The sequence below is a fragment of the Lepisosteus platostomus genome, chromosome 1 (assembly GCF_059453375.1).
Source record: "Lepisosteus platostomus isolate fLepPlt1 chromosome 1, fLepPlt1.hap1, whole genome shotgun sequence".
Lineage (NCBI taxonomy): Eukaryota > Metazoa > Chordata > Actinopteri > Semionotiformes > Lepisosteidae > Lepisosteus > Lepisosteus platostomus.
This window is the reverse complement of record NC_142611.1, coordinates 11,307,234-11,324,847: the sequence shown is the minus strand read 5'-3', so window position 1 is coordinate 11,324,847 and position 17,614 is coordinate 11,307,234.

The following is a 17,614-nucleotide window of genomic DNA, read 5'->3' as shown; positions in this document are numbered from 1 at the left end:
CCTTCTGCGGAGGCCCACCTGATTTACATTTCAGCCAGCACTTCTGAATGTAGGATTCGGTAGAGGGTCGATACCAATTAGAAATCCTTCCATGCGCTGGAAACAAATTTTCCAAATATGCCCCAAACAAGAAAACGTAAATAAAAATCACCGTGATTAAGAAATTCGGCTGGTCCAAAACCAGAAGAGACAGTGTTAACCCAGGACCTAGATTGTGAACCGTTGTTCCAAGTCCCAGCGAGCCGAGGCGTAGAAATCTTGTAGTACCCAGAGCTTGCCACCAGAGGGAACTGGTACCTCAGTAAGTCTCTGTGGAACTGAGATACAACTCACACTTTTACCCCCGTGCACTTTGCTCACAGTAAAGCGCTATTGAACCTTCTCTCATTTGGTTACCGTTGTGAATACCTGGGTGCACTACCTGGGGCCCACCGATCTCTCGTCCAATCAGTGATCTCTGTATTTCCCTATAGGTTAATATTTTCCCTGGTTTGAAGGCCTAAGACGGAAAAAGTAACACTCTTTCCTTTCTGTGTATAGATTTCTTTGTTCTCAAATAACTTTTGATTGAGATGAGATATATATATATGTAAAACCCAACTCGTGAATTGATCTTTCTCTTAAAAGTATGAATATTGGCTACCGCAATATTGCGTTAGAGCAATGCGGTTGCTCATCTGACCTCAGTAGCGCACTGACTGCTGAAGATCACGGCTCTCCCGGTGGTAGATAACAGAAGGCTGTGCTGCTTGCGAAACAAGAGCTGACAACAGTCAAACGTTTTGTCCTTGGCGCTACTGCTGTTGCTACACACACACCGCATTATGGAGAGTGGTCAACTTCCATTTCGTCATTGCACATTTTTGTCAACTTTGTATCGCCTACCTGTCCTTGTTATTGCATTTACGAGTGTTTAATGCTTTAAGCTCCATTTCAAAACAACCCCCCCCCCAAAAAAAAAATAAAATAAAACAGGCTACTTCTCTCATACACATATGGCTTACTGATATTGCTGTTGTCGACGTACAGAAAATAATCAGCAGTGGTAGTAACAACTAGTTTAGCTTCGTAAATCTCACAGGATAGAAAAGAGAAAACTAAACTTGATAACTAGGTAAATTGTACTGATACTGATACGAGAAGATAAACGTTACAGGCCGGATTAACCCATTCAGCACATCTAGCTTGTTTGATCGCTAGTATCTAATAACCCTGAGGATCTCATCCAGTCGCTTCTTGATAAAAAAAAACCCAGGGCATCATCATCGAGTAAACGGGTAGTACCGTCTGTCCAGGCGGCCTATTAGCACTATGAGATCTCTATCTCAAACATCGAAATTGCAGCCCTAACAAAGCTGTTATGCTCATCTAAACCAGCGAGATAAAAAAAAATGTTTTTGAATTATACTTAATATCGATATTAAAGATCACGATTACAGTTTATAGTCTTCTTCTCTAACAAGCGTGTATAAAAGCTGATAAAAATGAGGTAAGTCTATCTCCTTTGAGTTCAAATATATTATGATTATTATGATTATGATTATGATTATTAAACAACCCGAAACACTCGTAAGGCGTTCCCCTCTTTGAAAATGTATTACAATAAACATCAATAAGGCCATGTCTCCGCCAGTAAACACGCAAACGACCAGAGTTAACAGCGTTTCACAATTAAAGGCTATACGATTAATTATAGGCTACCAATGTCTTCCAGGTGTCCGTTTTCTGTAAAAGGCTCTCGATGTTATGTTGTCTCGCAAAAATGTAGTTTTATTTTTATGAGTCGTGATTCTACCACTGAAGTTCGAAGGTTTTGTTAGCAACATCATCGCGGATGAGCAGGTTCTTCTATTCTGTGCTGTTAGTCTGCTGCACGTAGCAGGAGTTGGAGCAGGTCCCGTGCTGTACACACTTTGTCCACTAGAGGGAGATTTGGAAACTTCCACATCCCCTTAATCGAGGCAGGCAGCGGCAGAAGGTAATTAGTTTATATGTATATAATATTAGATCATACGGATAAGTATAACGTGTTTTAAAAGAATATACCATAACTTTAATGTTTGTTAAAAAAGGTCTGTTTACGTGATTGGCAGAGATCCGTATAATGCTGTTATTTGAAATTGTTTTAGCATCAACAGAAAATGTAGGCAATGTAAGCAATGTTAAATCTAATTTTTTTCTGTGCAAAACCTAATTAGGCATTTAAAAAAAGGTTAACGCCAGCGCCTGAGACGGTTTTTGTTTAATAATCCTATTACTGACGGCTCATCATGTATAAAATGGTGCCGAAGGATGCAAAGTTTCCACTTGTTTAAGTGAATGTCTGAGAAAGAGACAAAATATCCTACTGTAAGGGAATGGCACCGGGCGGATATAGCGCATCTCGGTTCTCCTTCGATGTAAGTACTGTAAAGATATCGTCTTTTTTAATTGGTTCGTTTTTTTCGCCTGCTTACTCAGTAATGTAGCTTTTGGTATTTTCGCCTTCCTCTTTTCTTGTACACTGTATTTTATGCGGCTCCCGGTTTCTTACGCAGCGCTGCTGAGATGCTGCCGGTGAAATCACCTTGGAGAATAGATGCTTCTGAATGGCTTTATTAGTGCTGCACTGGGGACATGTCATGTACGGGTTTCCTTAGTGAAATAAACAACCTGGCAAGACGCACTTTTTAAACTGAGCCTCGAAACAAAATCAGAAATATTATTATTATTATGGTAATCTTAAGACATTTGTCGTATGTTTTAAAATTACACTGCCAGACGAACAGGACTATGTTTAAGGTGAATTAATTAAGGAGGATCTAGTTTATGATTATTCTAAAGAAAAACAATGCAAGTCCCGAATGTTCTTGGCTGAATCTGAAAAGCGTTTTCAACCTTCATTTCTATGTTGATCTTGGCAACTGTCAAATCGCATGTGTATGCTACCGATTAACTAGCAAATTACAAGAAATCAGCTAAACCGGACGATATAAATTCTAAACTTTCACGAATGAATATAATGGAACATGAAAAGAACAGGAAAAAATAATTTATGTTCTATGCGGTGAATTATAATATAGCTCAATCCGTGTTCCTCCGCGTCAGGAAATGCGAGGTTTAATATTCACACATACTGTAGAGGGAAAATTGCTTAATAACAGCAGAATCTTTAACTTAATGTAACAGGCGTTCAATTGGAAACTCCAGTATAGAAATAACACGAAAAAATGCGTTTCTCGATAAGTTCTGAGAATTAGCTCATTCGTTTTCACTATCCGGTACAGATTTTTGGATCACTTTATTGTATGTTGTAGACGTTCACAAATATGATCAATTTGATTACAGACTACCTGACACCCGTAAACGGGAAAAACGATTAAACTGATGAGCGATGTTTTGCTTCTTACTGTTACTGTATATATTAAAAACGCGAAGCAATTTCAAACGGTAGAAATTGAAGAAAGAATTCGTTTAGGTGGATAACTTGTTTATATATTTATGTTTGCTTTTTTTCGCCCCTGTAAAGAATTGACAGTTAGCTTTAAACCCCCCACTGCGACACGGGTCAAAATACTCCCACACCACAGAAAATATCTGCATTTTCACAAAAACAAGGGAATTACTAGGGAAACCACTCACTTCAGTTTTTTTTCCCCTCCTTGTATCCCGTTTGAAAACTGATCCATCAGCGGGTACTAGGCGTTTTCGGAAGAATTCGCAAAAGAAAATGTAGGAGGAAACAAAAGAAAGCGATTGACAAGACAAGTCAAAAGGCGGTAAAGGAGAAATCAAGGGTACAGAAATAGGAATTCGGATCTAATCGAAAAAAAGGACCCAATTCTTCTCCCAGCTGTATCGGAATAAAAAGGACTAAAGCAAATAGGGTGTGGAACGGGGCAGAAGAGTACAAACGAAGAATCAGGATTAAACGAAAAGGGTTGAAAAGTAAAAAAAACAGAACATCTTAATGAATAGCTTCTGTTAGAACTTGAAAGCATTTGTTTAGAAAGGCCGTGTTAATAACGCAAACGAAGAAGGCTGGTCTCTCTTAACGCTTTTGCTCCAGTGAGCGCTTTGCTTTGTAGTAAGCAAAGCAATTACCGGTATGAGGGCTTAACAATTACTTTAAACAAATAGCTAGAGCGTTAAAAGGACGTATACATATCAAAACATAACTATAGCCAAACTCTTCGGGGAATTATTTTGGATGTTGCACCGACGCCCTTAGGGTTCGTGGGCTCACAAAAAATGCTATTTTTTTTCCCGTGACTTTGGCGTATTATTACTATATTGTTTTCAATCAGGTTTTCTCGTGCGTCATTCCAGAAAACAAGGAGCAAAGCGGCTTTAAAATGTCCTAAACATTTCAACAAAACAGGTTATCTGTTGTTTCCTCGCCGTTAGAATGCTAACACAGGCAACTATTTTATTGCAACTACAGTATACAAAATATGTGCCTGCGTTGTCGCTGAACCTAATAACCGATTTTGAATCCGTGGATGTATCAGATGCATTTGCAATAATAATATGTTTTAATCATCTTTTAATTTCAACGCATTGTTTTAACCAGGGCGCAGGTGATATACAAGGCTAGATAGGATTTCATGGTTTCAAAAGCCGAGTCATTGATAAAAATGTTTTGGACAAACAAAAACAAGCGACACAATGTTTTGTACTCAGATTAGAACTGCGTTTTTTTTTCTAAAATTAACAATTATGGGCCTGAATGAATTATATTAATGCCTAGCTTTGTTAAGAATAAAAATTGGATTAAGAAAGCACTGCTGAATCACGCTTCTTCGTTGATTTCAACAGATGCAATTTATTTTATAAATGCCGTCCTTGTTTGAGACTCAAACCAAAACCCTGTAAGAAATAGCTCTCTATAATATAAATATGTATTTTAATACGTGAACAGACATTCTTGTTTTTTTTTCCAACAAGATATAAGTACATTTTGATACAGAAATGGAACTTTTGCAGTAAAAAGTGAGAATCTGTAGGCCCGTTTCAAATTTTCCAATCTTCAAGGACAGGCATAATCGTATATCAAATGAATTAGCATATTACGCTATTTAAAAAAAAATAACAGGAACGTTCATTTACGTTATAAACCAAAAGTAGCCCGTGCGCAGCCTGCACATTTTTTTTTAACATTGAGGGTCTCACACATGCAAGGATACAAAAGACAGACTGGGCAGGACATTCAGTTCATGAGCGCACTCAGCTTTAACTGATATTTCATGAACAGCCGCCGCAAAGAATATATTCAGTCCTTGAGAATGAACGGGGACTAAATGACTATCGGAAAAGAAAAAAATCTTTTTTTTTTAACTTCTGTTTTTGAACTCGGAAAAGTGTAAGCCTTTTCCTCTAGATAATCTAAAAAATACGACCGACTTTAGGAAGCGTTTGTAGGTTCGTAACGAAGCGTTTTCTGTCAGCATCTTAATCCACCAAATCAAACTGCCCAAGGTCTGAAATGTTGTGAGAGGAACCAGCCTTGTGAGACAACCGGCCAATGTTCGCGTGTATTTGACATAGACGTTATGGTAACTACTTGAACCGCTCCTTAAATGGAAAGAACCATCTATTAAGCTGTCAGGGTCTTATTTTGTAGATAAACAGCAAGTGTATTTAATGCCGAGGCAACACAATGTGTCGCCATATTTTTGTGACAAATAATGCGTAGGCCTGTTTGTGGATTATTACCTCGTGTCTCTGGTGAAGTATAAGGCCTTAGTGCAAGACAAAGGTCTCAGCTCTGAGGCCTTGCTAAAAAAAAACAACAACACTTGACTTCCTCTATTTCTTATCACTATATGAAACGGATTATCGCCCCGTTTTGTTTATTTGTGCTGAATAACGCATCTTTCTCCTTTCCAAAACGAATTGTGGGCTTTGGCACTGGGTGTTTCCCTGGAATCCCAGTGTGTGTTCTCTGTGTTGGTGACAGATTATTAGTGCGGGGTGGAGCTTCACAGTTTGATGAAGCCTTAACACACTCCAGCTATCCATCGCCTCCGCAAATCCATCATCTCAGGGATGAAAGCTTCCAAAAAGCTTTCTTCTCGAACATGTCCGACGAGTCAAAATTTGTATCTTTCAGCCCGTTGTTTCCTGTGTATTCTGACGTAAGACAGAAGGAAGTGTACTTTCATTATACAGGCAGAAAAAGAACCATACGCCAGGCAGGTCTTTAAAGCACAAGAGTCACAATTTCAAATTGTTCTAAAATCCCTCAAAGTAAGAGAAAACTCATTTTAAATCTGTATTCTACCGCTACTAGAATAAGAACAGCTACTCTTAATTGTAAAGATTATTCATTCTTCTAAAAGAAGAATTAAATGAGAATTAAAGAAATCTGTATTGTGTAGCACTTAAAATGTATCCACTGAACTCCTATTGAATCAATTTAGAACTAGTCTGTATTATAATTACACAGCTTTGGCATTTATACGTAATTACATGCACTGTGAATGGTTTGGACAGATACATATATGTTTCATACAATCTTGCATTCCATTTTTTTAGTTTGGAGCATTTTTTGTTATGTGTGCAACATAATGCTTTATAGATGAGAATGAAATTAATTGCATTCAATTAATAATTAATAAGATTTAAACAACTTCATCATCTCAGTTTAATGAGGCAGGTTTATCTGATAACCCCCCGAAGAGCGAATGTCAAGATCGTGCCTATAGTTATTGCTTTATCAAACGCTATCTGAAAATAAATTAATCAAGCGGAGATATATCCAGTGTGTGGATCATTTGCAAGTAATGGATGGATATTAAGATTTGCCGATATTATTTTCTGTCATTCAAGGTAACAAAGTGAACATTTATTGCATATATATTAAAAATTATACCCTAATCGAGTGGTGCTGACTCTGACGTTATTGGAGGGTTGTTGGAGGTGAAATCCCGGTGGATTTAGTTCTATCCTGGCTATTTCCCGCTGGAGAAATGTTTCAAAAATTGCTTTAAACGGCTGCTAAATTGAGCTGTTTCGCGAAAGAATTCATAACATAGTTTCGAAGAGTTTGTCAGGCTCTCTCTCTCTCTCGGGATATGAATTTACAAGCAAATCTGAAGAGCCGGTGCACTTCTTTCAAAGAGGAGAAGGGAACGCGAACAGTTCATCCTTGTTATTTTTATGGTTTACATCATTTTCTAATTCAGCAGAAAATTAACTTCATACACTGGTATGGTTGGTTTCATAAACATAACCATTAGGGTTTAACAACGCTTTTATTGTCTGCGAGCCCTCTCTCAAAATAGAATGGAAATCGGACGGGTCTGGAAAGAAACGCCCTCTTTGTGCCTCCTTTTGTAGAGATGAATGGCCGATGTCACGCAGATGATTAGTTTGCACTATTAAAATGTCAAAAAGGAAGGATTTCCCTAATAATACGTTTTTATGAAGAATTATGGAATTTAAGGCCATTGGAGACATATTGGGAACTAACAAGGGTTAGGGAGGGTGAGGCGATTAGGAAAGGACTGAGAAACTGGGAAAGGTCATGTCTAGTTCCCAATAACTACCATCTCTCTCAGTGGACCGGCGAATATCTGCACCGTTTAAGGATAAAACCACAGGAAACGTTCCTGAAACCGTACGCCCAGGTGCAACCATATTTGTGCCAGCAGGTTTGGTAATCTTGCTCTGTCGCTTGTTCATCACTAAATGAGCAATGTTGACATGATGGAAAAAGAAGTTCTTGTTTTATTTGGATGTTTTTCTCGTACAATGTCACGAGGTACACTATTAAAGGCCCTGCATATGTTTTTTTTAACCCGGTAGACCACCCTGAAAGGCTCTGAGCTTCGTGCACATGATAAGAAATAGACCACTGAAGGTACAGCAAATGTAACAACTGTTATTAGCTTGTTCGTGTGTCACGTTTTATATTTTATAAGAAGAATACAAGCTTGGAAAATGTTTGAGCTACTACAGTCGGTTTTTGGCCTCTCGTTTAGAATATAGTTGTGTGTTCTTGAAAAGAAAAGATTAATTACAGAACGTTTGCAAGACCACACTCTACAGGTTGGTCAGTATCATTTTTAAATGATCTGTGCAACTTCATGATGGTCGTAACAGGCCTATTTTATATTTATAGAACCACAAAATGACATTTTAGCTTTTCTATTTCTAAACTTAACCTAGCAAAGACCACAGACGTTTGCGCCTCGAATCAATAATTAATTCATCTAGACGTCTTAGACAGTCTAGATTTCTTTTAATCTCCGTAAAGTAACTTCATGGTGATGTTTTCGTGATGAGATCGTTAAAATCGTGTAGAACGTGAAACGAGACAGAATCCCCGCCACAAATATAACCATCTGCTTGAAATCCGGTAAAATGTTGAGTCGACGAACGGTACTATAGTAATTTTTGTGCAAAAAGATAATTAGATCGAGATTGATGAAGGCCCGAGAAGTGGAAGACATTCTGTCAGACCTGGGGCAATTACATGTCTCTACTGACTCTGCTGACTACCATTGACCCCAGCAAAGTGAAGCATACCACTGAGATGAGACAATCTGTAATTTGTTGCTCTTAGTGCACAGCACTCAGGGTCTCACGGAAAAAGAAATGTGTTTTAGGGCCAGTCTTCGGACACAAGTCAATCTGCGGAATAAATTCAGAACTCTCACTCCCCACGGCAGTTACATGGAAATATTATAGTAGTATTTACTGTTATGCTGTAGTGTATGGCCTCATAAGATTAAAAAAATACTTTAATGTAAAACACTTTAATCTAGGTCCAACCTGAATTCACATTGCTGTTGAACATGCCTGTTATATTGCGATTCACTGCACATGTATTATAAGGTGTAGCATTTAAAACAAGTAGGATAATTGTTTTTCTAAAAGCATTGTCAAATCAGATGGACCACGATTATTGATTGTTCAAGTACTGTGCTGATTCAACGCGATTCACATTTGTACTAAATTGTACAGCTAATCATTGTACTTAAGCAATCTGAGTGATACACCTTGCTCATGAGTACAACAGCCGTGCTACAGATGAGATCTCAGTTCAGAACTTTAGGTCCCCTTAGAACTACATAGCTCTGAGCACTACTAACGAAGAGACAAAACACAAGTACGATTTTGCATTTTCTCTTATTTCTTAGTGAATCTGGTCTTTCAGGGATTAGAAATTATGGTATGTAGCACGGAAGGCGACGCCTAGGAGCTATGGAAGTCAGTAAAGTGCCGTACGTACAGAGAACTAGACTCAAAACTTTGGATGACCACTCGATTGATCACCAACAGCTTTATTGAGCTCCTTGCAGAAATGTAGCGAATCTGATCTGTAAACACATTTTACAGGAAGGAAAATTACTTTGTACCATGTTTTACGGTGAGGATAACTAATGGAAATACATAATAGTGGAACAAGCAATGTTCGTGCGAGTTGAGCACTTTTCAAAGGATTCTGTAAATATGGCATGCAGGGCAACATTTCACCGAGAAACATATAATGACACCACATAGCCAACAGCTCGCCTAGAACTAAGGATACCGATAACAGTAATGAAGCCGTCTTTTAAATTCTTTGCAATTTTGTAACATTTAAGAAACGCTAAGGAGTGAACATATTTGACACTTTATTTGTACCATTTTAAACCAAGCCTATATTTCGAACAACTGCAGCGAGATTTCGCCTGAACACTTCGGATTAATTCTTCTGACTTGACGTTTCAGTTGCATTATGTCCTTTGTCTCCAATGGGCCTATATGATAGCCTCGACTTGCAAAGAACCCCTTTATTTCGCACAACTTCTATTCTAGTGTTAACTTTTGTGTTAAATGTTAACAACCCGGAGCAATCCATTTTGTCGCCATTAACAAATCAATGTTGACTCGAACACTCGCCCCCTTTGTATCCATTATGTTGCTGCCCTTACTTGGAGATTTATGTATTTTTGATATTAAATTCCTTCTGTCATTAAGCCTGCTCTCTTGTTGACTTTTCTTGACCCGTCGCCCCGTTCCCTAAACTTTCCCATATTTAACGCGGGATCCTATTTTTCTCTGGCGTCGTTTGACATCTTTTGCCTTCCAGTTGACTGCTGTCCCTTTCGGCAGGCGCTGTTTGCTCTGTTCTTGAACTTCACTGGGCCACACAGCCGATGCTGCCGTGCCCTCTTCCTGTACTTTGAACCCGGCAACTCCTGCAAGGTGCCTTGTCTAACAAGCGGTTTTTTCTTTTCCACCCCTGACTACCCAGCTTGCTAATTAGTTAAACAAACACCTCCACTAATGATTCCCCCGGCCTGCCCATCTTCTGGAGTTTTTGTTCGGCTCAGCTGCCAGCGGTTTGCTTGTCCTGCTGGAAGCTTGGCCCCGGTGACCTGAGACATCACAGATCTGTTAGAGGGAACCGACAGCCTTGTCCAACCCTAGCCGGGCCAAAGGGCAGGACCGCGGGAGCAGGGGATGCCACCAGCTGCTTGAGGTGACACCGGCCACAAAGGCGCACGGTGAGAAGGGGCTGTGGCCTATCTTTGTGAATGTCCCCAATTCATCGGCTTCTGCTGTTCGGGTGCGTGCCACCGCCTTGGAGCCGGGACTGGAAAAGCGAGGAAGGAGAAGCAGGAAATGGCGCCTAAAAATATACTTTTCCACCATCTCCCTCCGATCGTCATCTGTTCTGTGTCATACGCGGCCCGCATTTCAAAGTCCTTATTTCCCTTCAGAAGTTGTCGTTCCAGTTTACTCTGCGCACAGCCCGTGCTGTGCCTCTGTTCCCCGGAGGTCCCAGCAAAAATTGATACTAATTGTGGGGACTGTACACTGCTGGATGCAAAATCGCCTCGGGCGGTGGAGGACCTGCTCGTCAATGGCTAATTGACAAGAGCTTGTCTGTATTTAGGAGCAGCTGGTCCTAAGCATTGGCACACAAACGCAATCTTAACACAGCATCCCTCGCCTGAAGGAGTTTAAGGGCAAATGTAGTTAAAATGAAGGAAGATTTATCGTAACTCCCTTTGGGTGACGTGACAGAAGACAGCAAGCAAGCTCTTTCCCCTGGTGGGGTCTTTATTTGTCATTTTGCTATCCCAGTGGCATGTCTAGCAGCCACGTTCCAGTGATTATTAATAACAGGAGGCGGTAATTTAGGACAATTAGGCAGGTGACATTATTCCGCTATGCATCACGGTAAACAAGACGGGAAGCAAGCAAACTAATGCTTCTGTCAATAAAGGTATTACCCGCTTTACTGACGATTTAGCTCGCGTACTGCTCATAGCACACAGACTGCACCAATTCTGCCAAATGTACGACCTGAAAAACAAAAACAGCCGCATGTCCAGGTCTTTAAAATCTTTGCTAACCTTTTTGTTTGTAGCGGTTAAAATACCTGTTTTGCTATCTGCGTGTTTATATACCCATGCGTAAAATGGATAGATAACGCTCATATCCAGGGATAATATCATAGGGTATTTAAATTTTTTAGAAAATCGAACGTTTTCACGGGGGAAAAAATATAGGATGTTGTCATTTGGGTTATGGGAGGAATTCTTGTAAAAACTACCTTTCACTTTTAGCCCAATGTTTGTTTTCTATAAATAAACAAAGGGCGCTGATTTGTGGAAAATAGGCATTGTCTACCCATCTGAACGGGAAAGGACGCTACTTTCCCACTGTTTGCACGTGTGAACCAAGATAAAGGACCAAGGGCTTCATTTCATTGCCTCTTTCTTCTTTAACTCAAATCACTAACTTTTTGCCCATTTTCCTGACTTTTTTCCCTTTATTTTTCGGCAACAATGCCAACATTGAAGCGCCCCTTTGGAGTTCCACAGTCGGGGATCCCTGGTGCTGTTTTAGACATCTTTAGATTTCATCAATCAAAATGACTGCAGTTTTCCATAAAAATGCTGAATTTGGGTCGGAAACTGGGCAAACTAGATAAAGATCCTGTGCTGTCTTGTGAGATGATAAATGGATATCTTTTCAGGGCAACAATAGGAAGAAAACTAGTTTGTGATCTATTTCGTGGCATATGCATTGTAACTGAAAGGCTCGTTAAAATCGTATTTTCAAACGACACCAGATTGTGAATATTTATTTGAAATGTGTTCAAAACCAAAAGTTATGTTTATAGTGTAATATATACCGTGCATAGTGTCATAATATCTGTATTGACGCGTTTTCATTTTGACCAATTGCCCTATAACCTACCTCTGCCCCACCAGAGGCAGAAATTAAAATCAGGAGTGACTGGAGACTAAATCTTTTAAAACGGTATTGCAAGGTACTGTAACTGAGATCCTGGTAAACACTGTTTCTCAAGTGGCAATTGAAACATAATCGCAAATTCGGCATGATGTTTATTTTGCTGGTTGAAAAAACGGCCTGTATTAAGAGGATAGATTAGCCAGTAGAATAATCAGTCCCTCTATTAAGCTTCAAAACTAATTTTATAATTGTTCAAAGACTACGGGAATCAAGTCAGGTCCACCAGCTGATTCTGAGGGTACGACGGTTACGTCTGTTACGTAACAAAAATGGACTTTTGTTATGTTATTACTCGGGAAGCGGTTGAATAGACAACTTTAACCAACTTTAAACGCAGAAAAAAAATGAAAAGTGGAATCTTGATTGTCTCTTATTTTCACCGGTAGTCATCGTCACTGGCAGGACAAAGACAAGAGTTTCAGGGGGGAAAAAAAACTGTATTAAACTAAAATTTAGTGAGTCAAAAACAAAAATTTGGTGTGTAACGGTCTCCTGTACTCCTTTCACGCAGCTCCAAAACAAAGTACGCGAGATGACGGTTTCATGAAGGGGTAACCAGTAAATGCCCTGTGCACAGTTACGGCTTCCTCTATTCATCAAGTGTTGCGCACCATATCTCAATCACCTCTCTGATCTGATGGCGTCGTGCATGCTAATGAAAGCGGGGGGGACTGCCGGAAGAAGGAGCCTGGAGTTGCGGGAGTAGACGCGCCCTGGCCGGGGCACCGAATGCCACTCACTCCCGCAGGGGGCACGCAGCCCCGTTCCTAGAATCCTCAAAGCCCCTTTCACTGACTCTGCGGGCTCCTCAGCGAAGGAGACTCCATCGACATAAAAGAGCATTATGAAAATTATAATATCAACCACAGAGCATGTCCATCTTGGCAGTCTCGCAGCATTCAAGCATTGAGCAGTTCGCTTCAGCAGAGCTGATACGTAAAAACCCATTTCAATTCATGGTCCTGCTGAATGAAGCAACAGTACTTTCTTTATCAACCCAACTTTTCAGTTGCGCGATGCTCTTCATTTTGGTGCCCCCTTTTCTTGGGGTAAATCCAGTCTTTTTAAACCCCCTTCTATACAACGTACTTGACACAGCGTCTTAGTTTAGTTTGTCATTGATGATAAATGATCCTCGTCATTTGCTTAGAACTGTTATTGTGAACAACATCCAGCTAAGAGTGGAAAAAAAAGAAATAAATATCCGTAAGTTAAACGAGTGTACCCAAACCAATGTATGCTGCTTATCAGATGTCTTAACAGAAACCGTAATGTAAATGTAAGCGCGGAATGAATTCTAGGCTATACGAGACAACAGGTCGGAATTATTACTTGCAACCTTTTTTAAAAGCAGTTCCAGAAATACTATCCCGAAAACGGCTGCGTGATCGCACACGTACAGCTGAAATGCAAGAAAAACATGTCTAAAAACAGGTCTATATATTATTGACTCCCCCCACCCGCGCCTACTGTGGGCTATAGTAGGTTTCTGATTTTATTCCAATATACACTAAACTACGTTAATGATATTTCCACCGACGTCTGCCAACAAAACATGGAGATGAAAAGTTGTAACGTAATATCAAATAACTATCATTAAATGGAAGGACTATAAACTGTAGGCGGTTAATGTTTGCGACACTGTTTGGGTAAACAGTAAGCTACAATATAATTAATATTAATAAGTTGCGGATAGTCTGACACACATGATAGATGAGGGCAGACCAGTTGAATAGGTATTCAAAGGTACAGTACGTGGTGCATTGTGCCGTTAATTGCCTTAAAGTGGGGGCGCGCGAGCAAAATAATAAAGCTTTTAATATTAATAAACCAAATGAGGCTGATATAATTTTCTGTGGTAAATTAAGTCAGTCCTGTTCTGCAGGTGCCTGGAGATTCTGCTCACACTGGGACGTTGCTTTCTGTTATTATCAGTGGTCATAGAGGCCTACCAGTAGTGGGGAAAATATGGGCAGGTGCTGTATGAGAAGAAGAAACCAAACAAAACACAACAAAACAAAAGGTTGGTTCGAGTTAAACTTGCCGGCATGAAGATTTTTTTAATTTAAGGAGAAAGTGAAGGGGCTGGCTGGGGCTGAGATGTGACATTTCCTGTGGTGAAGTCTGCATTGGCTGCTAATAGAGATCTAATTGATGGGTGAAGTCCCATTTCCGCGCTCCATGCTTTATTGCTCCATTCCGTCTGCTGTAAAATATAACCTTAATCTGATTGTGCAATTCCACCAGGGATGGGTAAGAGCTTACGGCACAGAAAAATCGTTATTAAAAAAGTTAAAGCGGAGACTTGAATTCGGCATACTGTTTTTTTTTTTTTAAAAAAAAGATCCCACCGAGGGCTTTGACATTTAACACTTCTTTCGTAAACAATACAATTGTGTTTATTATCAGGTATTAGCACCTGGGCGCTTAAAGCTTTATTTTATGATGGAATTTGGGATAGAAGTTCTCAAGACCTACCTGTGTGATCTATCCATTCCGTCCATTTATCTATCAGTGAAGTGTGTGGGGGAACTAACATGCAGTTTGGCTGCCTTTTTGAAACGAATCTTTAGCTTGCATGTTGGCGTTGCAGCACCCAGGCAAAAGACATCTGCTCCAACCAGCGGTCTGGCACAGTAAGAGAGCGTAGAACAGGCCTTCGCTTTACTGTATGTGCTGCACGTTTCCTGTCCTGACGTCGTTTGCTGGCTTTCGCACAGATGAGGGTTACTCTGCAAAGAATAATTGTTGCCTCACGACAACAAGGTTTTGCAAACAGGGTTCCGTCATTACAGTTGTTTGTTTTTTTTTATTTAACTTAAGCTAGTCGTGAGAAACAGCGGCACGGCACTGCGACTTATAACCCACGGACGACGGCGTCCTGGTACCCCCAGGAGCTTGAGGAAATAAAAATAAATCGCCGAAACCTCATATGTTAAATGGGAGTAAAATGATGTGGTTAAAAGGCAAAGTTGTGAGCTTCGTTAAAACCAAACAAACCCCGAAGTGTTGTTAACGTTTTGAGTTCCGACTTGTGTTGACAGCAATAGGATGCGTGTCCTCAGCACGCTCTTCTGTGAGCAATTGAACAAAGTAGCACAGACGTGCTTTATAAAGCATCGTGCTGTGATTAGCGGGACAGAAGCGTGTTAACCCAGTGTAAACACAAATTGTTTTGTTTCCAAGCCATTTTGATCGTATTATTACTCATACTTTGTCTGCGAGTCCGTTACACTCCGGTAAAAGGTATCGTGCGGACCGAGGCGCAGAGTCCAGTGGCCTAGCCACGCTGTACTAACAAATTATTTCTCTTTTTTTTCCCCTTCTTTCTCTCCAGTTGACAAAAATCGGCTGTGGTGCATCTAGTCGGCGCGGGAACAACAGCTTTCAGCTCAATTCTACATCCAACAGAGACAAGACCGGGCAAAACAAGGTCAAGTTTAGGCCGCAATTCAGCTGAACCAGAGATCTCAAGGCCACATAGCAACCAACTGTAACCGCTTGGACCTGCTCGACCGATTCTAATAGACTGTATGCGTGCGGTTACTAAAATGAATCAGATGAATCAATATCAATTAAACGAAAGATATAAACAAGCTGCGTGGGTTCAGAATAGGACAGTTACTGATAGTTTAAATAAGTAGAATTAGAAAAAAATAGAAAAAGACGGCACCGTCTGTGAAAAAGGCATAACTAGTAATTAAGAAGCACGCCTATTATTATATTATTCATAGTAATATTAAATTATAAATATTGGATACTATGCATCCGTCTATATATTTATAGAAGCGTATTTTGTTATTATTAATGAATAATACCGGCAGTTTAATGTACTGGAATTTGACAATTCCAAAGAAAAAAAGCTATTTTAAAATCTGTATATATACACTCCCCCCCCCCATGAATGATCCCAGGACGCAGGAGAGGAACAGAGCAGACATTCCTAGTGAGGTATCTTCAGCCTGCCTTGATGGGGGCAGTGAGCCGTGGTCTCCTAGAGGGGCTGCGGCTGATGTCAATGATTGATGAAGCGCAGGGCAATGCCGAGCCCTCGCGGTATAAAGCCCCATAGAAGCTTCAATAATGGCCGGATAGTGGCTGGGCTGGGCCATCTCAATAGCTGCTGCCCGAGTATATTGAGGGAAAACAGGGAGGGAAGGTGCTCTGTTGTTAGATAATCCGTTTAGCCATTCAGCCACCAGCCGTCTGAGGCGGGATAAGTGCTACAGAGGAAGTGGGGAGGGTGAAGGGGGGGAGAGATGAGAAGCGCGGGGCTCCGTGCAGTGAACACAAGAGTGTTTAGACCGCATTTCACAGCTGCCTGAAAACCCAGCATGGGCGCTGCCACTGCCGCTGCTCTCAAGAATGCGACGGGGCTGCGACCCAGCGAGGAGAGAAACTCGGACATTGGAACAGTGAACCGCGGGGCGACAGGCTTGCGTTTGCCCGGATTTTTCGGCTGTACACATTTCGGTAACTGGAACAAGAAAATTCAATATATATGGCAAGATTCGAATTAAACAGAGCAGGTGGGTGCTGCTTCGTTAGAAACTGTGTTAAGTAGCAGCACTTACTGGTGTCAACAGGATTTCGCTCACAGTGTGCTACAGCGAACCCCGCCTAGCTCAGTACTTGACTCAACGTCTATTTCACTTCATTGCCCGATTGGAAAACTACAAAGAAGCCTCCTAAACCCAAACTAAATGGAAAATAAAATATTTTAAATTCAAAGCTAGGATAGTTTTCTTTGTACATGCAAACCCTTTTTGTATGTTCCCCCCCATTAAAAACGTGTTATAATATTACGTCTTCCAGTTTTACTTTGAATTTTTGCTAGTTCAAATTTGACGAGCCCTGGGATGCAAACACGCATTTCACAGACTAATGTGGGAAATCTCCATTTAAAAAAAAAGTTGTCAGTCCTTAACCGACATCATAAACCAAATACCTCAAATGTAAATGACGGAAACGTATTTGATTCGATCAGGGCAAAGTTAAAATCGTTTAGAAAAAAAATGCAAGATGAAAACGCTCGTTAAGAATGACGACGACGGAGAAACTATATTAAAGGAGATCTGGCAGCGGAGTAGTTAAATGTTTCTGGTGCCTCTCTATCCTGTCACTGGTCACTTCCAGTGAAAGAAAACAGAATGCTTCTTGATGTTTGCCACACACAAAAAAAAAAAAAGCTGCCTGCGGTTTCAATTCAATTCTGTTGTTGCCCAGGCAGGCAGGCCCTCAGCCAGCACCGCGCAGGCGAAATTCAGCCGCCACGCTTCAGAACTCAGCAGCAGTCAATGGATCCATAATTCCTGGACCTCCAGATATGGGGTCAATTCTCAATACCACCCCACTGTCATACCCAGCGTTTGTC